The sequence below is a fragment of the Parasteatoda tepidariorum genome, chromosome 7, assembly GCF_043381705.1.
Source record: "Parasteatoda tepidariorum isolate YZ-2023 chromosome 7, CAS_Ptep_4.0, whole genome shotgun sequence".
Classification (NCBI taxonomy): domain Eukaryota; kingdom Metazoa; phylum Arthropoda; class Arachnida; order Araneae; family Theridiidae; genus Parasteatoda; species Parasteatoda tepidariorum.
In genome coordinates this window covers 52,596,317-52,622,115 of record NC_092210.1, presented here as the reverse complement: position 1 = coordinate 52,622,115, position 25,799 = coordinate 52,596,317, and the positions used below count along the sequence as shown (strand labels likewise).

Below are 25,799 nucleotides of genomic sequence, written 5' to 3'. Positions count from 1 at the left end.
GATCTTCCTGATGGTACACGGCCAATTTGTTCACCACCATACAACCACTCAGTGATACCAAGTTATAAACATTGATAAATTAATGAATTCGTCAGTTTATTTTCGATTGTCTAGTCTTTATTCCAGTTAACAGTCTCCCACAAAGCACTACGAAGAAATTTGTAATTGAGGGAATATTTTCGTCATACATCTGAAAGTTCACGTTTCGTCACAAATCATAAGTAATTTCTCGATGAAATAATTCTCAAAATTAACGAAATACTGTTCAAGGATTCTGAATCGTCAAAAGTGAGAGTTTTATTTCTGAGAGTGTGGCAACACCAAAAAAGAACTGTAATTTTTCCCAAAGTGTTTTGGTAATGAACTTGAGGTAGTTAAAAAGTAAAATATGGTTTTATGATATGCGATAAAAATTGGTAAATATGGTAAAATTTAGTAATTTCATAATGATACTTAATAGAGCATACCATAAAAGCCATTTATTTAGTTAAATTTTTATTTAAGTTTTATATTTTTTACTAAATGTATTATAATTAACTTTTAAACTATTTTGAAGAAAAAAAAAAATTTCTGGTCAGACGTTACCATATGAATGATTTATATATCGTATAATTTTGATTTCATTAACCAGAATGTTGTTCCTCCGCTCACAAAGCCACTTTTTCAAAGCTAAAACTCAATAAGGCAAAACATATTTTAAGATCTAAACATGTCCTTGATTGACGGGTCTCCACTATTTCCGTTAACCGGACATAAGACTAAGTTTCTTATATCCGCACTGTTTCTCTACCTCCGGCGGACCCTCCTGCAACGGCATTTCTTACAAAACATTTGTTTAAAAGAATAATCTAGTTCTAAATAATTGAGGTTTACTCCAAACAATGATTTACTTTGGAAATATAGCATCCAATACAACAAGTTTAACAAATATAAAATGAGAACTAGTTCCAAACAAGAAAACTGAAGCTCCATTAAAAAAAAAAAAACTAATAATAACTATGAAACTTTGAAAACCAAACCAAAATCCCTTAAAATTCAATAATAATAATAAATCCATTGAATGTTTAGCGAACAGTTTTAAATTAAATGATTACCTCTAAAACTCAAAGAAAATCCAACGAATTTGCTTATGATAAAAAGTTCAAATGTTGCTGAAAGCCTAACAAAAATTTCTAAAAAATGGAGAAAAAAAGTACAATATATGTTTAGTAAACAATTTAATTTTGATAGAAAACTGAACAAAAGCTTCTTAATTTCAGGAGAAAAAATCGAAACAATGTCTTGTAAATAACTAAACTTTTGCTTAATGTTTTACCATATTGTATTGAATTTCCCAAGACTATATCGCATGCAGTGTTTTGGCTACAATTGTTAAAATAAACTGATTAACCAAAACCCTTTTAAACTATTTTTGGGCATTAACTATAAAATTAGTGATTGAATAACAGATTTGTTTTATTCTGTTAGACCATAATATATTATAAATTAAGTAACAAAAATGAAGCTTTTCAACTTACATTTCCCCGATTTCCAAATGTCAATAAAGACTCAACATTCATCTTTTTCAATTTTCATTTTTTTTATTATTTTTTTTATGTAGCAACCTTATAATCATTGCATCAACTTCATCGCCGAATCGATGAGCGCCATAGTCACTTGAACCAAAGTAGTTCAGAGAAAAATGATCATTAATAAGTTTTGGGACTCTGAAATATTCGGAAGTAAGTATAGTCAAGCATTTTTAGCCATTAATGAAATGTATGCACGCCATTGAGAGAAATTTTTTGATTTAATGAGAGAAAACACATTTTCTTTAGTAATTGAAGAAAATGATAAAACTTAAACTAGATAGTTTGGCTAGCCGGCCAGTCGGGAAAATCGTGCCACTTCATTGTCTACAGCCAGTAGAACTATCATTGTCCAGAGGCAGTTCATTCACTAAAATTTAATCCGAACACATCTCCAATAATAAAATGTTAAACTATTGTTCTAGATTAGATTAGTGGCTGAATTGTGTGAATAAATGGAAGAATGAACTCCACCGGTAGAGGAAATCATTTCAAACCGTTGTCCAACAGTAACAGTATATTCAGTTACTTAAATAAAATCCGAATACATTACTTATAAACTAGAGGATACTAAGATATTCTAAAAGCATGGGATAAATTAGTGACTAGATTGCGTGGCTAGTTAGAGAATGGATCTCACCAGTCTCCAAACTCCTGCCATACCATTGTCCAGAGTCAATAATATTCAATCCACTGACAATGCGAAGATACTAAGTTACTGCTAAAAAAACATGGGATAAATTGGTAACCAGTCGGAGAATGGAGCCCACCAATCGGACAAATCATGTCACACCATTGTCCAGAGCCAATAATATTTATTCATTAGAATTCTGTCCGGCAGCATCACCGATAATACGAAGGTAATAAGTTACTGTTCCAAAAGCATGGGATGAATTTGGCCAGTCAGAAAGCAGATCTCACCCATCGGAGAAATCATGCCACCATTTTTCGTAGTAAATAATATTCAATGCCGAAATTTAATCTGGATAAACGCTGTCTTTTTTTAATAAGATTATAAGTTACTGTTCCAAAAATATGTAATTGATCAGTGTCTGGGTAGCGTGGCTAATCAAGGAACATGGCAAACCATTTTCCAGAGAGCCAGTAATATTTGTTCAGTAAAATTTAATCCAACACATCACCGATACTAATAAAATCTTCAAATGTTATTCCATGCCTATACTAGATAATGGATAAGCCGAAGAAACATACCAATGATAAGAAAATATAATATTCCATTAAAAAAAATTAATCCGAACAAAACTCCAACACTCTGAAGATTTTAAAATATTATTCCAAGCTTGTGAGAGATAAGTGACTAGCCGGAGAAAGTCAGGGAAATCGAGACCTAGAGCCGATAATATTTCACCAGAAAAATTCAATCTGAACGCACCAACAATACTTTTAAATCCAATTCATGTTCCAAAAAGCGGTAAAACAACTTAGTACGCTGCATTTAATATCAAAACTCAAAGAATAAATTTTATGCAATATGATAACGTTTCACACAAGATGTTGGAAGCGCTTTCGAAAATTATCACTGTATCCTGATGAATGCTCGATATCCTATCGTTGTGGCCTCCGGTCCCACTACTATCTCTGTATTGACCGGGAAATCTTTTTTTTTTTCTTTAAAAATTGACACACAACACAACCTGAACGGTGGATCAGCTGTTTTCTGGTGTTTGTTTGAGATCATTTTGATGATACTCGGGCAGATTTGTATTCGATTATGGTATCTTGTCGAATATAGGCAGAAGTTATCACTGCTAGCTTTAAAAATTAATCAAGATACAGAGATTGCTAAGAAAACGCAAAAAGAAAATTAAATCTGATTTCCAAGGTATACATTAAACAGTTTACAGAGACCATTTAAGAAACAGAAAATAACTTATATTGTATATATACGTGAAAATTTTTGGTCTATAGTTGCCCCCATATTTTGGTGTTAAGCTAAACTAAAATTTGCACAGTGCATGTAGTCACGATTCTTATATTTTACTGTTGCAGGTTTATTTATCTATTTATTCATTTTACGTTTGTTTGTTTACTGACAACACATATTTTCATACCCATAAGAATTAGTTTGTGACTTCATTGCAAAATCATTCCGTTTAAAAAATGAGTAAATATTTTGAAATATATTCGCCTTAATTCTTTCAACCAATTGTTATTTTGTAAATTTTACAAAATGTTTTGCTAGATAACTACAATTCTGTTCTTTAAAATGCATTTAGTTACCTCAATAGTAAAAAAGGTGACAGTTACAGAGTAAAATTTTTTACATACAGTGTATAGTTTAATCTGATCCTTTAGAACAGGAGGCGTTAAAGAAACAATAAAGAATAAATCTAATCTTTAAGATTTACATTTTAAATTTGTTAACTATTTTCCTTAATCCTTTTATACGCTTTCAGATAAAAATTATACTAAATATATTGTATTTATCATCATTGTTATCTTTTTTTTTGTAACAAATGCAAAATATTTTATATCATTTAATAAATACTTCCAGTTAATTTGATTTAATGTTAAATCGTAATATCACATTTAATGCCGTGCAAAATTGCCATAATGTCATTAAGACATTTAATTAATTTTTCGTTCTTCTTGATCCCCATTATCGTGTGGTCAAATTCAAGAATAGTTAATTTGCGCGATAATATGAACTTGGTTTAGTATTAAGGCTACAGCATATAGCATAATTCAACGTTATTATTAGTTTCAAAAGTGAGGCACTATTTTGAAAATGATAATAACAGGTTATGTAATAAAAATCAATATAGCAGTCCAATAAAAAAGATCATTAACTAACTAAATAACTCTGCATATAGTGAATCAAATTACGCTAAATATTATCATACGTAACATGTTAAATTTTTGAATAGAAATAAGTAATGCAAAAGAATATCATAAATTACTCAAAATTTTTCCTATAGAGTTTTTTTTTTCCATACGTAAATTTGAATCTAATCTAAATTGTACGTTTTGATGTGAAAAAATTTTTATATCAAATTTTCTCATAATTACTTAAGTGTAAAATTGTTCTTAATTCTATTATTAGTATTGCTCTTTATGCTATTTTTAAAGATTTAATAATTTTTAAAAATTTTAAATGAGTTCCTGAAGAATTAAAACTAACCTTTAGTTTCTGGTTTTGTGAAATTAAATAAATGCACATTATTGAAAAGGTCAAATATTTTTAGAAGATTAAAAATTGATTGCCTGAAAAACAATTTCTAGTTAGTGTTCGAATGAAAAAGGATGTTAATGATGCGTCCATGCATTGCATGCCGTAGACGTTCATGCAATGCAAGTAATATGCAATAACTACAAACAAAATGTGTTTCATATTCAAAAAAAATTTATTAAGTGCTAATTGACATTGACCAATACTCTGCTTCCTGATTTCAGTCACGTAACATACATTAAAAAATAAAAAACCACTTAATAGTTTTCACAAAGAGGCACTTAAAAGCCCAGTTCTTGAACAGATGAGGAACTGTTGGGTGTTAATGTTTATGAAATAGAGAGTAGCCGTTGCCTGCAAAATTTGACCCTTCATTTCTCAGAGTATTTTGTTGAGAGAGCGATTTCCTGCTGTCATCGCAACAGAAGGATCAAAAAATTCACATATTAAAAGTGGGGATGTTTTTCTTTTTGCTTAGCTTATTATTTTTTACCATTCAGTCCATCACGTGGAGAAGATCGCGAAGACGCAAACAAAGCTCATCGTTGCTGTAATAGAGTAAAGAAGAAGACAAAATACAAAATTAAAAATTTGTAATCCTATCTAAGCATGTATTTGTATTTTAATATTTTTTTATGAATCTTAACGTGAAATCGTTAGCAATCATTCCTAGGAGCACATTGCTTCTGAACTTTATTTAATATTATTTCTAAATTTAAACACTCAATAATAGTTCATATTTTCTTTTTCCTACGAGCTGATTCACTCGAGATACGATATTTATTTTAAACTTGCTGCTTTTCATAACCAGCGAAATTATCTTGTACAATATATAAACTTTAATGATGTCCAAACCTGATGCATATCACAACTGTATTTAAATGTTACAATTTTTCAACCCCTCCTCTAATCCTAACACCTTAATTAGTTTCACTCAATTTATTAACCAAACTATTTCACCGTCTAGCTCAAGGGTTGCCAAACTTTTTTGATCATCGACCCCTACATAATTTTTCGATATCTCCATCGATCCCCATAAAAGTAATTTTCTGTTAATTAAAATAAAACTCTATTAGATACTGTGTTTGTACATTTATTTTATGATTTTGAACATTTATTAAAGTAATAGTACATAGTGTAACAATAGTTTTATGAAAAATATATTAATGTTGAAATATAAATACCTTAATATTTATGAAATAATAAGTAATTATAAGTAAGTAGAAATAATAAGTAAAGTAACTACGGATTTATTGCTTCTTAATCAATGACATGGGTGTGCCTGGTGTTTTTTTTTCTGCAAGGTTCGTTATATTGGGTTCAAAATTGGTCAATTTTAATCTTAAATCCCCTCGAAACTCCACATTTAATTTATTTCTGTTCTTAGTTAAGATTGAATTTACGTGACTGAAACCGGCTTCAACCATATAGGAACTTGGAAATGCTATCATAAATGGCTGAGCTATTTCGTAAAGTCTTACATATTTTTGCATTATATTTATATTTGTCCAAAATTTGCTTATTGTTAAATTTTTAAAAAGCGTCTTTGCTTCAAATCCCCTTAGTAATTCAGTAAGCTCATCTTGCAGGATGATGTCCACGTTTTCAATTTGAGCAGAAAATGGCACAATAATCCAATCAGGGATGTCACTGTTTTCCAAATCAACAAAACGCAGTTTAAAATCGTCACCCAATTTTTGAAAATTACCTGTATATATTTCCAAGTCTTCTTCTTTTATTTCTAATTGTCACATATCTGAAAAATACTGATAATCCTTCGACCAATCGACCCTTCCGGTTCGGGTCGACCCCCTGACTCAGATCAACCCCTACTTATGTTAAATAGACCCCTGGGGGTCTATATAGACCACTTTGGTGACCTCTGGTCTAGCTGTTGCCCGCGGAGAAGTACTTTGATATTTCAATTTTAACTATTTTCAAGAGATGTACGCATTTCTTAAAAGTATGTATTGAATTTTAGTAACAATTTAAAATCTGTCTGGCAGCCATTAGACCACGTAAATTGCCGTAAGCATGAGTTCGGGGACATCCGAAGTCAAAATTTTTGACGGTTTTCCATTGATAGACCAAAATAATCTTTGGTAGTAACCAACATACGTAACCATCACCCCAAGGTAGGAATTCGGACAGATTTATGATGGTCCAACATAAGATCAGCAACTTGTTTTGATGGTTTGTTCATGTTGGACCCATCAGAAATTTCCATCATATTTTCTTAGAAATCAAATGTTGGAACCATCATGAACCACCGTCATCCCAATATGGAAGTGTGCTGCCTACATATATATATAAGCAGCACACTTTCAGATATGAAACTCTCACTTTTGACAATTCAGCAATCGTTGAGTAGTATTTCGTTAATTCTGGAATTATTTCGTCACAAAATCACATAATTTGGGACGAAACGCGGACTCTCAGATATATGACGAAAATGTTTACTTAACTTGAATGCATGGCATTGAGGGGATTGTTAACTAGAGCGATGAAACTAGAATAAAGACTAGACAATCGAAAGTAAAGTGGCTAATTGAGCAGGTCGACTATATGGTGGTCAAGAAGTTGACCTCGTGCCAGGAAGACACGAGGTTCGCAACCCTCTTCCAGCACGAGAGTAATTTATATCTCTGTTCTATCTGCCCTTGTTGTGTTGTATCATCTGTATAATGTCCATGATACAGTAATTATTTGAAGGTAAATAAATTATGCACTTTGAATTTTTTTTTAAAAATAGAATGACGATATATTTCTTTAATTTTGACGGAATTCGTTTCCTTGAAGAAGTGACGATAGTTGTTTCATCACTTTGACGAAATATTCGCTTGGAGCTTATACCAGGAAACGATTTCGTCAAAAACGAAGAAAGTTTCGTAATATTTGAGTATTCAGTTTTTACAGTACAGAAGTATTAAAATTATTCCCTATCTGCCGTGAGATAAGATAGAAAACTGATCCCAATGCTTTATTACGTGCCGTACTACTTCCTCTCTTAAATATCCAGTCATAACTTGAGTATAGAATAATATATGTATGCTATTGCTCGAAAATGGCAAGCTTCATCACCAATAATTATTATGAGCATATTAGTACGCCATAGCAACGTTCATGTTTAGAATTTTTACATCCATTTTTAAAAAAAATCACAAATAAATCTAAATAATTATTTCGCAACTGAGTTTTTATTTCTATAAAAATTCACAATTATTCTAAACAAATATTTAACGTAAAATTAAATATTTAACACTATTTAAACTAATGCTTAAAAACAGCCTAATAAAATTAATCTAAATAAATGCTTAACGTATAACTAATTTTTTAACACTACTTAAATTATTATTTAAGATAACCTAAACTAAATAATAACTACAGTGGTGCCAATAGATAGAGAAATATCCGAGTTTATGGGGCCACATAAGAGAAATATATTTTTAGATAAGAATTTCAAGTTTTTGACATTTTTTTACTTCAATTTTTCAACGATAAGAATTTCAAGTTTTTGACATTTTTTTACTTCAATTTTTCAACGCTTTTTTTTATTCTTTCAGTTATTCAACCTAATTTTATGTTAAATTTGCCAATGCTAATTTTTTTTATGTGACTTAAATTTTTTGCCTTTTTTCAATTCTTTTCGGATTTATTTTTTAATGCATTTTCGAAATTAATTTTGTCCCGTTTTTTCCCCTCAGTTACAGTTCCATTTTTCGATGCTTTTTTATCATTTGAAATTTCATTTTCAACTATTTTTTCAATATGTGCTACTCGTATTTTATTTTTAAAAAATACAACAATATTAAAGGGAGTCTACACATAGCTTTTTATTATTATTTTTCTTTTTAGATCATAAAACAGTTTGCGCTAAGTTTACAAATTCCCTCTTTTCATCCTCTTTTAAAAAGTCCATCTCTTATACTGAATAAAAAAATTTACTCTTAAATCGAAACAACTCTCTTTTAACGATCTCTCACGACGAGTAATGTGACGATATTGCTCGATGTGTTTGCGATATGAAATTAGATTCCCTGGGAACAGATAAGAATTCCGATAAGGTCAAGAGGGGTGGAAATAATTTTAGTTTTGCAAAAAGATGCCATCATTTGACTGAGCTCTTATCTTAATCCAAACTAAAGCGTTTGAACAAGCAACTTTGCCTGCTGAACTTTGTTTATTAGACTAACATTTAATTGGGTTATACTGAACTTGATGAATAAACAAAACGTTAAACAGATTAACTGGTCATGTCTTGCATGGTCAAATTTTCTTTTCTATAACATCACTTTTGAATTTCACATAAAATTAGCGGATCCGTTAACAGTATTTAAGTTATATCATAATTTTAAAAGTTTAGGGATTTTTTTCACAATTGATTCAGAGGAGGGACAGCTATTTACATGGCTGCAATTTTTAAAGATTTAGTGAACTTTTTCACGTTTGACCCAGACTAGGGACAGCTATCTACATGCCTGAAATTCTGTAAAGATTTAGGGAACTTTTTCACATTTGACCCAAAGGAGGGACAGCTATCTACATGCCTAAAATTCTATAAAGATTTAGGAAATTCTTTTCACATTTGACCCAGACTAGGGACAGCTATTTACATGCCTAAAATTCTGTAAAGATTTAGGGAATTCTTTTCACATTTGACCCAAAGGAAAGACAGCTATCTACATGCCTGAAATTCTGTAAAGATTTAGGAAATTCTTTTCACATTTGACCCAAAGGAGAGACAGCTATCTACATGCCGAAAATTCTGTAAAGATTTAGGGAATTCTTCTCACATTTGACCCAAAGGTGAGACAGCTATCTACATGTCGAAAATTCTGTAAAGATTTAGGGAATTCTTTTCACATTTGACCCAAAGGAGAGACAGCTATCTACATGCCTGAAATTCTTTAAAGATATAGGGAACTTTTTCACATTTGACACAGACGAGCTTGATACACACATACTCACAATTCAAATATTATTTTGTAGGACATAATATTAATTGATATTAAGACTAGTTTGCTCACCATCTCAATCTAACTCTCTATTTCACGACTTCTCACTGTAACTTTAACTGAAAATTTTGAGTAAGACTCTGGGAATCGTGAAACATTTACTGCAATATTAGTCTGAAATTAAACTACTCGTGTCCAAATTCATTACCCAGCCTTAATTTTTACAAGAGGAAGAAGAAGCAAAAAACAATTGAATCTCACAAGATATCAGACGGTCTAAAAACCAGATTTAAATAATAATAATTTTTAAAAAAATTACTAGTTCATTAGTTGCAATTAAAATGGACTTAAATTTAAATGTCGTGGCAGCTGGAAACAGTCAAAAATTTTAGGCTGATATTTGGATCTTGTTTGTCTATCACTTTAGTTACATCATATGATTTTTCTGACAATGAGAATTCTTTTTTAATGATATGTAACAAAAATGTTATAGTAATTTAAAAAATCATTAAAGGGTTGCAACTTTAAGTTGGAATAAAAACTGTTAAACTTTAATTAAAAACTTAAACGCTCTGAAAAATCCATATTTATTTATGAAATTAACATGAGGTTTTTCTTTTTAAAAAAAATTATAATTTGTTCGAAAGTTATTGCAATTAAGACTTCTTTTTCACAAATTCTTTTTTCGTTTTACTTAACTTTACATTACATTTTATTTTTCTGAGAAAAAACTATTAGAAGTATGAGCTTAAAATTATGATGGGAAATAGAAAAATACGATGGAATAAATTTTTTTTAGTTATTTCGAGAGTTTTTAGCTGCTGAACTTGTAACAAAAAATAGCATGCGTATCTTTACTTCAGCCTGCAGAAAAGCAACTGCAAAGTTGAAATTCGATGTGCTGGAGATGGCAATTTAACACAAATCTTTTTTCCAAAATTCCAATTTGTTCTAAAGCTATTGCAATGCCACTTTTCTCACTTATTTTGCTTTAAATATTAACTATTTATTCATTATTGTTGAAAAATGTATTGATTTCTTTCGAGTTGTTTACTTTATAAGCACGTGCTTGAATGTAGTAAAAAAAAAAAAGAAAATTTCATAATGTAAAAATTTTTGTATTATTTTTTTTTAATCAAATTTTAAAAAAAATTCTAAATCTATTATTAGTTTTTCCCCATACTAAAGCTGTAACTTATTAATTTACATCGTAAAGAAATTTTGGCTTTGTATGAAAAGGTCAACCATAAGTGATCTCTAAATAGCTTACATGGAGGAAGAATAAAAAATATGGTTAAAGCCGTGGTTCTCGCTTGACGCAAAAATAATTGCCATATTTAAATTGATATGTGATGAGCTTTAGTTTTGACCGTCTGAAACTTTAGAAAAAAAATATTCTTGTAAAAGAAAAAACATGCGTTTTACAATACAGCCGTTTTTTCCTCTATTTTTTAATTATTTTAAAAAAAAGGACTTTCAAGCTTTAAGTCTATTTCAATTATAACTGTAAGTCCGTTTACTTGGAACTTGGTGAAAGAAATGCCTAAAATAAAACCCTTGAATTTTATTTACGAACTGGCACGATAAAAATCAGAAACTATTTTTTGATATAAAGTTTGTATAAATTATATCCAATGTTATCAGTGGCAGCATGTATAGATATAAATGTTAAGTGGGGTGAAAAACAACACATAGAGTAATCAAGATCGTAGGGGATTTTGAGGATTTCATGATAAAAGGAAAAAATATCATAAACATTTTATAAAACCGACATTTACTCAATGTAGAAAAACTCTTAAAATATAACCCATATCCTAGAACTTAAAAAAAAAGCCTAAAATGAAAAAAAAAATATTATTAAAACCCACAAAAATGCTGTGAAATTAAAAAACAAAATGTATATGTCATAAAAATCCAGGTCTAATTTGATGACACATTAAAGTTAATAATTTTGCTGCGCGAGTGCTTCTCTTTCACTAGCATTCAAATGCCCTTAGTTTAAAATTCTAAAACTTATCGCATTCCAAAAACAACTAACTAGGTGAAATATTCTAACTAGTACTAAGTTAAATGCTGAATATATAGTGAGCCTATAGCTTTGGCATGATAAGAAACCCAACCTGGTCTTTGAAGTCGAAAGATAAATCGTGTTATCAAACTAAAATAATTCAATTTTTGTAGCAATATCAATCAAACTTTAATACAGATACTGCGAATTCCTGTTGATAGAATGCGTCTTAAAATGTTAGTAGAATTTCCCAAGGAAATTACGAATTCGCAGTAACAACTCCTTATTTAAGTTTGAATTACTATAAAGGAATCAATATCCTAATCGTTACTATCCATATGCCGGGTAAGTGAGTGCTATCTATAAAAGCATTTTTTCGAGTTTATGTGACATAAAACAAAAATAGTCTAAAACCATGTCTAATTATAGTCGGTGCATTCTTATTGGTCAGATAAATCATATGGTAGTTAACAAGGAAGATCCAGAAATTTTGCTGTCATCAGCTTAAAATCTATATAAGCTATAACGGTTTTTCCCTGCACGGTAAAAAATTGCGATGTAAAGTACCGGCGCTTTGGGTGTATCATCCGTAAAATCAATTTTTACATAAATAATTTATGTCATAATTTGTATAGCAATATTTATTTAATGAAGATTGATGCAGTGATTTTATGGTAATATTTACAGTAAAAATTACGATATATCAGTTTTTTTTTCAGTAACATGTTCTGGTAAAAAGTACCGGCACCCTAATTGCCAGTAGTTTTTACTAAAATTTGATCATATGTATATTATCACATTTTATCTAAAAAATTATACTTTATAGGAATATAAAAGTCCACAAAGTTGTTTAACGCTATGAAACGTTAATATTTCGTTAAATTATTAACAAACTATCTAAACTGTCAAAAACTCTAATTTTTTTATTAAATGAAAAATATTTTTTCTGTGTTTTTTTTAAAGTAATAAGCAAATTCAGAAAAAATTGTTTACAAAATTATTGAGAGGGCACGTGCCCCCTCCCCCCCTCCGACGATACGCCCATGATTCCAACAGAATTGAGAACTAAATCTGTGTTAATAGAATATAACATTTTGAGATCTCTGAAATAAATACGCTTTATTTGTAGTTTAATTTTTCTATGGCCAAAAAACAAAAATTAATATGAAGTAATCATGGAAGTTGGTGGGCGGCAGTGAGCTGGGAACGGGACCTCCAAGTTTATTCCATATTTCGTTATAATTACTGTCAAAGGAAATTTTAACTCTGATTATCCAGAATGTGACAAGCAAAAAAAAAATTATGAACTTAAATGTCGAAGACTATGAAAATCTTTTTCAGGCTAATATCTATCAAAAAATATTGATAACTTGTATTGTGTTCATGCTAAATAATAATTTTTTTAGATTGTACCATTCTTGGCAAAATATAAATATATCATTTAATGCTTCGAAATTTAAAATTGAAACTTGAAGAATAATGTGGATTAAAATATCGTATAGTGCATTAATCTAGAACATACGGTAAGCGCTGTAAAGTATAGTGCATTAACCAGCACATTACCTAAGTAAATTGAGGAAAATCACGAGTTTTTTGCAATTTACCTGTGTAATATGCTCCTAATGGTCCTCGAATCGTTAAAGATCAAAGTCTTGTTTCTCTCATTCTGGCGACCATGTCAACCGTCATCTATGAAAAGGTACCCCATGATAGAATCAAGTTAGCATGCTTTATATACTAGTGAATGATGTTAAACTTTCTTAGTGGTAGTTACGCCACAGTACATAAAATAAATAAATGATCTTATATTAATTTCCTTAATTGTAATAAGATTTTATACTCTTGATTCGTTGTTATATATTTTTAAAGTGTTTGATGACTGATTCCATCAATTGTAATGATTGTTTTGTTGTAGTAACTGATTTTCTAAAAAAGCATAAAATAAATAAAGTTATGTTGATTTAGGGATGCAGAAACGTTGCTGATGTTCGAACATAGATCTTATGCTTACTCATAATTAGTTTCGAATAGGTAATGTGCAGTTCATCTAGGTAGTTTGCAGGTTACCTTAGTAATTTCAAAAAGGGGGAAAAAATGGCATTTCAAAGGAACACCCTAATTAATAATTAGTTTCGAGTAGGTAATGTGCAGATTATCTAGGTAGTTTGCAGGTTACCTAAGTCATTTCAAAAAGAAAGAAAAAAATTGACATTTTCACGGATCACCCTAGTTAATAATTAGTTTCTAATAGGTAATGTGCTGATTATCTGAGTAGTTTTCAGGTTACCTAAGAAATTTCAAAAGGAAAAAAATGGCATTTCAACTGATCACTTTACTTAATAATTAGTTTCTAATAGGTAATGTTCAGATTATCTAGGTAGTTTCCTGGTTACCTAAGTAATTTCAAAAAGGAAAAAAAATGGCATTTCAAATGAACACCCTAAATAATAATTAGTTTCTAATAGGTAATTTGCAGATTATTTAGGTAGTTTGCTGGTTACCTAAGTAATTTCAAAAAGGAAAAAAAATGGCATTTCAAAGGAACACCCTAATTAATAATTAGTTTCTAATAGGTAATGTGCATATTATTTAGGTAGTTTGCAGGTTACCTAAGTAATTTCAAAAAGGAAAAAAAATGGCATTTCAAAGGAACACCCTAATTAATAATTAGTTTCTAATTGGTAATGTGCAGATTATCTAGGTAGTTTGCGGGTTACCTAAGTAATTTCAAAAAGGAAAAGAAAATTATCATTTTCCCGGATCACCCTAGTTAATCTGCAAATTAGCTAAATAATTTATAGATTAACTGATTTCTGTAGCCTAAGTGATTTCTCTAGAATAACTGTACAAAAAGTTTACAGTTTACATCCAGAAATGGAGCGAAAACACAAAATAAATATTAATAAGAGTAAATGATTCACATTTTTGTCCATTTTCCTAACGAAACTCTTGGGGACACATTTTTCAGATTGCAACAATTATCTATTTCTTGACAGTCAAATATCCAATTCCATTGATAAAAAAAAAATAATATATGTTTACTTGAAGATAACACGCTTTGTATTTTAGTTAATATTAGTACATTCTAACACACGGAGTGCAAAATATCCTCTTTCAAGGACTTTTTCAAACCCCGAAAAATATAAGTTATGAACGGTAATAAGTGTTAATGCGGACAGAAAAATCTTTGGAAATCATTTTGGTACTAAATGAAAAGCTTTTGAAAAATTTTGACACATTTTTGACGTTTCATTACAGGAATAAAGTTTTAGATACTTTTTTGAGAAAAAGCAGAAGGGCAACAAAGGGGTACTAAACAAGGACTCTGGAATTTAAAATCTTTTCGCATTTCTCAATGAGACATTATGTAGTTTTACATTAATGTGGCTAAATAATATGAAACATAATTTTGATTTTCATAAATGTGACTGAATAATATGAGGCATAATATGGTTTTAAATAAATGTGGCTGAATAATAAAAGGCAATGTAGTTTTACATAAATGTGGCTGAATAATGTGAAACATAATGCGATTTTAATTAAATGTGGTTCAGTTTTATTAATACAATACTCAATATCATTCTTTAACTCCTTCCTTCTCGCTCCCGTGAAAATGACTGGGTGAGGTTTCGCCCTCTATTTCTCACTCCCCTGATATTGACGGGCTGGAGTGTTCAGTAGTAACGCGCCAATAAGAATTAAACTAATTCATTTCTTTTGTCCGGAAAACATTTCATTTCTCCTTTTACAAACCAGATGGCAGTACCAGGATATTTTTAAGGTAATTGTAGATAGAGTATTTTAAACCAGATGTTAGAACTAATCAAATATGTAATACAAATCCAAATTTAAAAAAATAGGCACTGTTATAAACGTTTTCTTGAAAATTAACTGATCGTTAAGGGGTTAAAGCGTAGGTGACGTTGGGATTTTTAGTCTTAGACTTTGAAAAATCCACAAGTCTAAACAGTGTTAAATCATATGAACTGGACCGTCAATTTTGATCAGCAAAACGTGAAATAACACAGCAATGCTCAAAATATTTTCTCAACAATAAAAATCAGCTGTACTTTCTTATAGCATTCCATTTTTAATAATCCTAGGCTGCCTATTTTGCATGAATTTTTCGACACCCTTCAGGCAGTTCTTGTTTTTCTAAATTCAAGGTATTACTTTTTAAAAGTTACTTTTACTTTTTAAAAGTTATTTCCCTTCCATTCATACTTCAGATATTTCTTTTAATATTTTATTCAAATATTTAAACTGAAAATGAAGAATGTTAAAATCGGCTAAGATAGCTATCTTTCAATGTTTTAACATAACTCACAAAGTTATGAAAACGGAATATGTGAATGTAAAGTTTCCTGAATATACAAAGGATTTATTTTATAATTAGTTTATTTATCTTTCTCACTTTCTAAGGAATATATGGAATCCATCAATAAATTATTTAAATTTCAAGTAGATTCCTTTTGTTTAAAAAAAATTTGCCCACTTTGTTATTAATGCGTTTTCAATAACTTGCTTTCATGTCTGCAACGATGGAATCTTGTAATCGAAATTTCGATCACTTTCCGACTAGCTTGAAAGCTCAAATCTCTATGGGAATTCTGGAAACTTCTGACTAAAAGATATTGTAAATTTCGATCGTTTCCGGAGTAAAATTTATCACGATATTATCGTCAAAAAGAAATTTATCGTCAACTAGAATTCATGTAACCTTCCAAGTAGTTAGAGCACTCTTATTTATCTTATTTCGAGATTTGCCTTGGATGACAATATAAGTTAAACTAAACTCAGTGGCGCGACAGCCCATAGAGGGCCAAGGTCTACTCTGCGCATCTCAATTTTCTTGACCGTGGGCTCTGGGGTGTAAAAGCAGATGTTCTGGTTAGGTGGTCAGCCGAACGTGGAACTCCCAGTGTTTAGTTCCCAAGCATGCTTGGTACTCATTTATCGATCCACTGAAGGGATGAAAGGCTAAGTCAACCTTGCCCGGCCCGAGGATGGAAGTCAGGACCTGTGGCACGGAAGCGCGAAGCGTTACCACTCAGCCACCGGGAGTCGACAATATAAGTTATGAATGTTTTTTTAACTCCACACGCAGAATTTATCGGGACATTATCACAAAACATTTATCGCCAATAGAAATTTTGTCCTATTTCTGAATGATTAGAGAACTTGAAATTTAATTGCAGCTTTGTGCTGGATTGCAATTTCAATATTTTCCAGACTGCCACAAGCAGAATTTACTTCGCCAAATATAATTTTATTTTCTATTTTATAACCAGGCAAACTACTCATATTTCTTCCGGAGCGCTTGTAACTGAGAGGGAGAGAGTACGCCTAAGGACATAGCACTTTTTAATGAGTAGTTTACATTAAGAGGACGCAGGCGAATACCTTCATAGCAAATTCTTTTTCGTCTACAATAAAGAACATAGAATTTAAAGAATATAAAAAGTGAATTCAGGTAAACCATGAAGTTTCAAATACGGGGGGGGGAGTTTCGAAATACCAATATAACTCAAGATTACACAGAGAAGAAGTAATCGAGCAATAATTTGTTTTCATTAAAAAAAATATATTCAGAATCTTAAGCTTTACGGTTCGCGCACTAGGTTTGTCTCTTCTCTGAACTTTTAATTTTAAATATCACTGGAGGAAAAACAAAATTTGTCACGAAAAGTTTCTACAGCAGTAAAGCCTCAAGAAAAAAAATAGGATATTCCTTGTGCTGCATGGACGCAGTGTCTAAACACAAAATGATAATTACCATGTGATGATCATCATTTGGTTCTTAAGCACTGAGGAAGGTTCTAGTTTAAATAACCAAAACTATACTATTTCTATTTCTGTACTTTATTTGTTCTTTATCCACGTTGTTTTCTTCCTTTAGTATTCATGAAGGGTGTTAACCCCTTAAAATATTGTAGTGCATTATCCAGCTAATTTTAAGAGAAATACATTCGAAATATCAAGCATACTTATACTATTAAATATTCACCTTGATAATGTCAGTGTGAAGGAGTCGACTGGGGTTCGAACCATGCGGTGGACTGTTTTTCTTTCCATTTTTTGTTGTTGTTAACAAATAGTAAAAATTTTATTTTTGTTTTATTTATTGTACTTTTCAAATCATTACACATTGCTTGATGTATACACTGCAGAAATGATCTAATCTTTCGATTTAATAATATTGATTCAGGTAATAATATTTATATAGTTATAGTGTTTGCAATAATTAAATAGTTAATTTTTTATTAACTAATACCAGAGCTCTTTCTAGGCAGGGTAAACAGGGCGCAGCATTCTGCTGCCCTTTTAGTCAAAAGAATCCACCCTGTTGCCCCTAATGTAAATTAGTGCCCTGATGTAATACACTCCATACCCTTTTTGCCCTTTCTTTCCTCAACCTTTCTTTATTTGTCCCCCAAACTCTACAATGGATTTCTTATACTTTTGTTATTTTCAACTCTTTTTATTTAGTTTGTCATTGCTGTCAATACATAGATTTATATGGGAAAGGAAAAATAGCAATCACACCCCATTGTTGCACTTGTCTTTGAAAGTTTGCAGTTACTTCCACTATCATTAAATCATAATTATTATTAATCTTTTAATTATTAAATCATAACTAGAGACACTTAAAAACATACATTTATTATTTTATTAATATATGCATGAATTTTAAGCAAATTACTAATCAAATTAGCTCATTAACTCGATATATATGTTAATTTATTAATAAAAATTAGTAATTAATATGATTGCTTTGCTACTTTTTGTAAAATAAAAATATTATTTTTTCTTTTACTAACTGACAATGTTTTTTAATAGAACGTGTAAAGCCCATAGAAAGAAATTATTGCCTTTTTAGAATAATAATGCCCTTTTTTTAAACTTTTGCACCCTGCCCTTTTTTCTGTCTAGAATGAGCTCTGTCAATACTATGTATTTTGTTACTATAACCTGAATTGTAATCATCATGAAACAATTGAAAACAAAAAATTATTTGGCACCTTACGCAGTTGATAAAAAATAACTTGAAGAATGTTTTTGAAGTAGATCTACTTAAAAACATACTTCATTAACATTCAAAAATATTTCTCGATATTTTAAGAGTTTAGATCTGCACAAATCATATCTTATCAATTTAATAAAAATTGACGAGTTGTAGTTTTTATTTTAAAATAGTCATCACAAGGATTATTTCTCTATTTTGCTCAATTGACTATGCAGAGTTCCGTAAACACTGCATTAGATATGTTTAACTGCTTACGAAAAAAAAAAAAGCCACAAAGTTACACCATATTAGTACATTTTGGAGGAGGAAAACCTAACTTTTTAAGTATTATAACCACTGTTTGCATTATTTTCATCAACGGATTTAACAATAACTGGAATTTAAATGTCAAGTAATATCTAATAACAAAAAAATAATAATAATAAAACAATTTATTACCATTTGTGAACATAAAGATATTCATTTAAAAAAAGCAAAAGAAAACTACTGTAATTTAAATGTCAAGTAATATTTAAGAATTAAAAATTCAGTAAACAAAATAAAATAAAATTAATACTATTTGTAAAGAGTAAAAATTTAATTATAAAAAAATTCTATAGAAAACACAGTCAAGTGCTTGATTGAAATCCTAAGCGTCTCGTTGTTNATGACGATTCGACCCTTAGGACATGGTGCATTATCCTGTTGGTAAACACCATCCCCCGCAGGAAAAACTGTTGCCATGAATGGGTGAACCTGGTCTGCAACTATGTTCAAGTAGCTTACAGACGTCAGGGATTGTTCGATGAGGATTATGGGTCATAATGTGTCCCGTGAAAACATTGTTCCTGCGTGAGAAACCATGAAAACCAGGGAGAGCCCATTGTTATAGATGGAGGGTGGTCATAATGTAATGGCTCTTCAGTGTATATAGTAATTTTAAACCCGATCCCGAAGGCCAGGGAATTTCTTGATCAAATATTGTGAGAAAATTGCCTTCGTGGAGGACTTTTTGATGAAACTAACCGGCATTTACGTTACATAGAGAGGAAAAGCACAAAATCCTCCCACGGTTAGCCTGACAACAAGGGGACTCTAACTCATGATCCCTCTACTTTTAAAGATATTTTAGTCGGTGCAAGCAGGGTACAAAATTCGTATCGACCAGCCATCTCTGGGATTCGAACCCGGTTCACCTCAATGGAAGGTGAATGCTCTATCCCCTAAGACTGCCGGCTCCGTCTCATTGTTAGTCAGGTTTCCAGGAATTAGACCACTGAGCTGTTATCGGAGAAGATTTAACTAGTAGTATGTAAAGTATGTCTAAATTTTCAAACACTTTTTTCTCGAAATCGGCCTTCTGGTGTGCTTTGTCATTTTGAGGCGAGCAAACTTTAAAGTTATACAACTATGTTTCACTCCTAAGTGAATTTTTCAAGTTGTGTCCTCTCCAAAACTGTTTCCGAAATATTGCTAGCAAATTTTATCTCCCTTTAATTTATTTCTAATCAAAATTCATCACCAATGACTTTTTCAGGCAAATTAAATTAACAAAGACAAAAATAAAAAAATAATAATACAAAATAAAAATGTCAAAGCTATGTTTCTTCAGTAGTTTAAAAAGAAGAAAATACTCTGATTTTATCAGACCTAAAACATATAACGTAGGGCGCATAGCTTTCGTAACAAACTTCTATCACCACCAGAAAATTACCCCCACTTCGAAAGCGAAAATTCTTTGCTTTAGTTGTAACAAAAATCGAACTTTTTTTTCCGTTTTAATTTACATAAGAAACGTTGCTATTATTTATTTTATTTTATTATTAAGTTTAACTTCATTTGTAAGTCCTCAAGATTTTCAATTTCTAGTGTACAGAAAATGCAGACTTAGCATGCATATTTTCGGTAAGAAATGTATTGAAACTTATTTTCAAATTTTTGCTATTTCTGTTTAGAAAACGATCTTAAAATTTTGTTATTTATGGAAATGTTTTTTCTCATTTCAAAATTTATTTTTAATGAATATAGCCATATGAAGAAAAAAGATTTCTCAGCAGATATTTAATTTTTTCAAAAAAAAATTTTTGAAGTACATGTCTTAAAGTTTTTATTAAAAAATTTTTTAAAAAATTTTATACAAGGTACTCTTTTTTTTTTAAAAAAATTTATACACTTCTTATCGAAAAAATATGTTAAATTTTGTTTATATTTTGTTATAAAATTCTTTTTTTAATAAAAATTTTCTAATCGATATTTTTTTACTTTCTAAAAAATTTAAAATAATTAGATATTTAAAATAAATAGTTAAAAGAAAAATTAAAAAAAAAATTTTTTTTAAAGAAAACATGAATGCTGAGTAAAAAATAGGTACAAAAAAGGTAAACTATTTTTATATTTACGATTTCTTGACGTGAAAATTAACAATTTCAAATATTTTGAAACAATTTTCATATACAGTTTCATGCAATTAGGAAAAAAGGGTATGTTTTAAAATTAAAATCTATCAAATTCTATATGGACACAAACGTACTAAAATTTTCTTAAAATTCAGCACAATTTACGAACTTTTTAATGTATGAACATTTCTTTAATTTATCCATGTAATGCATGTTATTTTTTAATGTATGCATTCAAAACAAAAGCTTAAAATTAAAAAAGTAGAAAACGATTTTAAAAGTTAATCCCTATTACAACTAAAACCGTTTTTACCTATAACTGCTAAGTGCTCATCATATATAAATATTATTTAATGAAGCATAGCATGTGGATTATTCTATAGAAATCTTTCCATTTTTTTTTCATTCAATTTATTTTTGATTTCCCCCCCTTTTTTAAACCATTAAAGCCTTCCAATTATCCGTCTTAAAATCATTGAAGTTATTATAATTTAAATATTATGATTTTACATTAAGAGCAATAAATATTATACCAAAAATATACTAATAATTGTAAAGTATTTTTCTGTTTTGCAAAATGCCAATTTCTTCTCAAAAGTACATTTGTTATTTAATATATAAAAATCAAACCACATAAGCTGACATTAGTAACTGAATATTTAAGGATTTTCAATTTAAAACTTTTAAATTTGTGCACAAGCAATGAATATAAATTTGCTCCAATGAAAATATTTTTTTCCCGCTTTATCCGTGGTTTGCGCAAGAAATGAGCGAGAAAGGTCTGGTCTTGTCGGTTGGTCGGGGTGCCTGAGGCCGAGATGGCCTAAATAAGCGAGAAAGGAGAAATGAGCGAGCAAGAAGACAAGCACAGATCTGAAAAAAACTGCTCAAGCATCAGCTATGACGGTTAACGAGTAGGTGCTTAGCCTTTATATTTTAAAAGTACAAAAGAAATACGTATAAACTTTAAAATCTTTCTTAAACGAGACTGATGCTAAAAAGAGAGCAAGGCTATATGAAAATGGGCAAATAGTTCCAGGAGACGGGAAATGAATATCAAGCGATGTGGCGATTTCCCTTAACTTGGAAAAAAAATACTAGTGTAAGGAATACCGGTCAATAGCCCTTCAACTTACAAAATTAGTGAAAGGAATGTGATCGCATCACCAGAAGATCTGTTTATAATTAAAAATAACTGGATCGATCAGGTTAATAATCAGAAAGAAATGTGCACACTTGCTCGGTATTTCTCACACCGTTTTTAATTTATTTACTATTTTTATTTAAGGTAACGAGCCATTACCTGGCATACACTTTCCCGGTATTCCTTGTGCTGATTGTTTTAATATGTAGACACATTAAAAAAAAAGAAAATTTTAATATCTAAATAAAATAAATGTTGATATTAATAAGGTAATGCATTTCTCAAAATGTAGTATACATTACTAAGTTCATTCGTAAAATTAAGAAAAATTTCAAGAAATAAGCGTGAAATAATTTTCATTCTATCATAAATAAAGTAATATATTCATAAAAATTCAACATTTATTAAATAATAATGAAATACTCATGGATTTCATTTTCGAAGAAAAAATTGGCGAGCGGCCGGTAATGTTTTAATTGCCATTTGTTATATTTTGTCACCGATGAGGACCGTTAATTTTGCACAACACTTTCGAAGTGTGATTGTTGCCAGACACTGCCAAAGATTATTGTTTACATTCAAAAGTATGCACGTTAAGTAAACAAAACAAGAAGCATAGCGGTTTCTTCCTCACAATATACATACAATATTTTTAAAAAAACAAATAAGAACGTTATAATGGATTAAAAGAAAATGCATCCTCACCTATGAGAAGATGTTTTTTGCGTTCTCGAATGGTTTAAGTATGATTGCGGAAGAACAAAATGACCAGCACACTCAGCCTAAACTTTCTGGAGGAGGCATTTTGTTTCCGCTTCCCAAAATCGACTTCCTCTGTCGCTTTCTGCAACGCACCAAGTAGAACAGAACTTCTCTTTGCTGGACTACACAGTTCAAAGTTCGAAAGTCTTGGACTGTTTCTATTTACTTTTTTTTTCTTCCTTTCTCTCACAAAATTATTAATCAGTTAGAAATTTAGAAAATTGATCGAGGGAAGAAAATACTACGGATGCAGCGAGTGAGGAAGTCGGCGCAGATGAAATATCCGCTTTCTTACATGAACAGACTGAAATTACTTTTTTAATAATTATGTTTAATTGCAAAGACATAACTGTTAACTAGACATGAAAATAACCACTCGCCACGTGGCAAGTCAACAAGAAGAAGCGGCGAGAGTTAAATAAACAACCGGTCACATTTTCACCACGCTTTTTTTTCTTTCTAATGTGCAACTAATTTTCTTGCACGGTGACGTCAAATCAGTATACTTAACTAAATTTTGTCACATATTAACACTATTTTTATTGTTGAATTAACTTTTTATAACCGTAGAAATATATTTATATATATAATTTAAACCGGGCAAAAAAAGTGGCTACTGAGCTATTAGAGTCTACCAGCCACTGGCTACTAACTAGAGCCCGGAATTTGATGACCTAAAAAATCTCAACTAATGCCCCTAAAAAGTGCAAAAAATGCCTTTAAAAAGTGCAAAAAATGCCCTTAAAAATACTCTAAAAATGCGAAAATTGTGCTTAAAATGCCTTAAATAAAGTAAAAATATTGAACTAAAACAATGTTTTACTCTTTAAAATTATTGCGAGTCATTTAAAAAATATAAAGCAATGCAATACTTATTCTGCTTTCATTAAAGTTTGAAAAATGTGTCTTATATCCTAAAATAACAAAAAAAGGAAAATATATTGACACCAAAGCATTTTCATTTTGTATAGAAACTTTAATGAATATAATAACTTCCACCTCCTAATATTTCTAAATGTCAGAATTACATTGGCTTATTAAATGTTTTTTGATAATTTGAAATGTAAACGAGCGTCTCTTGTCTGAAAGTAAATTTTCATTCCTGCAGAAGCTTCTTTCAACGTCTACTGATGTTATTGGTGCGTACTTGAAAAAGACGGTCTCACTTACTGACAATTCTTCTTAAATTTGAAAAGATGTTGCTTTCCCTGTTAAAATCCTAGAGATTTTCTTCATTGTTTGGAAGCCAGTGTAATAATAAAAATTGATAAAAAAAATAATAAAAATTGGAAAAAATTTACAAAAAACTTAAAAACTGCTTTAAAATGCAAAATACGCACCAAAATTTAAAGAAAAATGCCCTATAAATCTAAAAAAAGGCTCTAAAGGACAAAAAATTTCGAAAAATGCAAAAAATGCAAATGTCATCAAAATCCGGGCCTTACTACTAACTGAAAATAAAAAAATTCAGGTTTACTGACAACCCTCATTTAAAAAAAAAAAAAATGCAGAAGATTCAAATAAAAAATTGCAGAAGAAATTACTTATTACGCAAAATGTTTTACGCGTTTTCAATTTTTATTCCTTATTCAAAAAATCATCACTGGAATATAGTGTTCACAAGTAGAATTTAGCGTTTTTACACAATCACCTCAAATAAAACTGAACTCAATGGAAAATTGGTCTTCTTTGTACTATCTAATATTTAACATCTTTTATTTTGCATTACTTAATAACCTACAATGCTAATCAGGCTGAAACCCAGCGAAAGTTCAAGACGTCATTGTCCGTGCAAGACAGGAGAGCCTATTCTTACGCACGTCGTTCTAAGTAGGTACAAAATTGTAATTTCTATTTGAGCCGTGGTGGCTCAGGGAATAGAGCGCTTGCATCCCAATGAGGTGACTAAGATTCGATACAAATTCTGCACTCGGCCACTGTACTGACGTAAAATAGAGTAGACAATGGTAGAAGAATCATGGGTCAGAAACCCTGTGGAAGGTTCTTCTCTCCCATATAACGCAAATGCGAATTAGTTCCATCAAAAACTTCACTACGAAGGCAAGTTTCTCCACTGCTTGATCGAGGAGTTCCCTTGTCTTCTAGGTTGAGTTCAAAATTACAAGGTTATGGAGTTGTTGAAAGATGTTAACTCAGAATTGGATGGGCTGTTCAACGCCGGTTATAAAAAAAATAAAATTTACATTTTCAAAATGCAGAAGATTTGAGAGACATTAGAAAATGGAGTGTAAATAAAAAAATTTGCCGACTGCATAAGAGTTGTCAACTATGCTTAAATATTTCTAATTCACAACATTACTACACTTTTGAAGATACCAGTTATTAATTAAGTATTAAATTAATTTAATCAAACTTAATTTATTTCGTTCATCCTTAATATACAGTACAATAAGCAAAAAAGAAACAAAAAAAAACGGACCACACTAAGTATCTTTTGATCTAATGATTGGATCGTCACATTCTAGAACGCAATCTTCGATGGGGTGATCTTAAATATACTAATTAATAAGTGCAGACTATATTTTATATTACGAATTCAGATACAAAAACGTATTTTCTCCTAATAAACATACCTTTTTCTCCTTTTTTTTGTGACGGATTCGGATTTTTGATCCCCAAAATACCGCCAGCTGGAAAATATGATGGGAAGGAGGGCGCTCCAAAGTTTCGACCCCTTAATGTTAATTTTACTTCTTGAGTATTTCTCGATAGCTCGAGAATTTTTTAAGCGATTGAGAAATTTCAGCAC

The 25,799-nt window shown here is 30.3% G+C and overlaps 1 protein-coding gene across 3 annotated transcripts in view; it reads right to left on the bottom strand.

The window, feature by feature from the left end:
* LOC107456523 (uncharacterized) overlaps positions 1–23,169 on the bottom strand; it is a 59,312-nt gene extending 36,143 nt beyond the window's left edge. The window contains exon 1 of one of the 3 annotated variants that reach the window (XR_011637283.1): positions 22,973–23,145. The gene's annotated coding sequence lies outside the window, so the exon portion shown is untranslated. Of the gene's footprint in view, positions 1–22,972 lie in introns of all 3 variants that reach the window. The other 2 variants (XM_071183439.1, XM_071183442.1) reach the window with 2 other exon arrangements.
* Between the last annotated feature and the right edge of the window lie 2,630 nt (positions 23,170–25,799).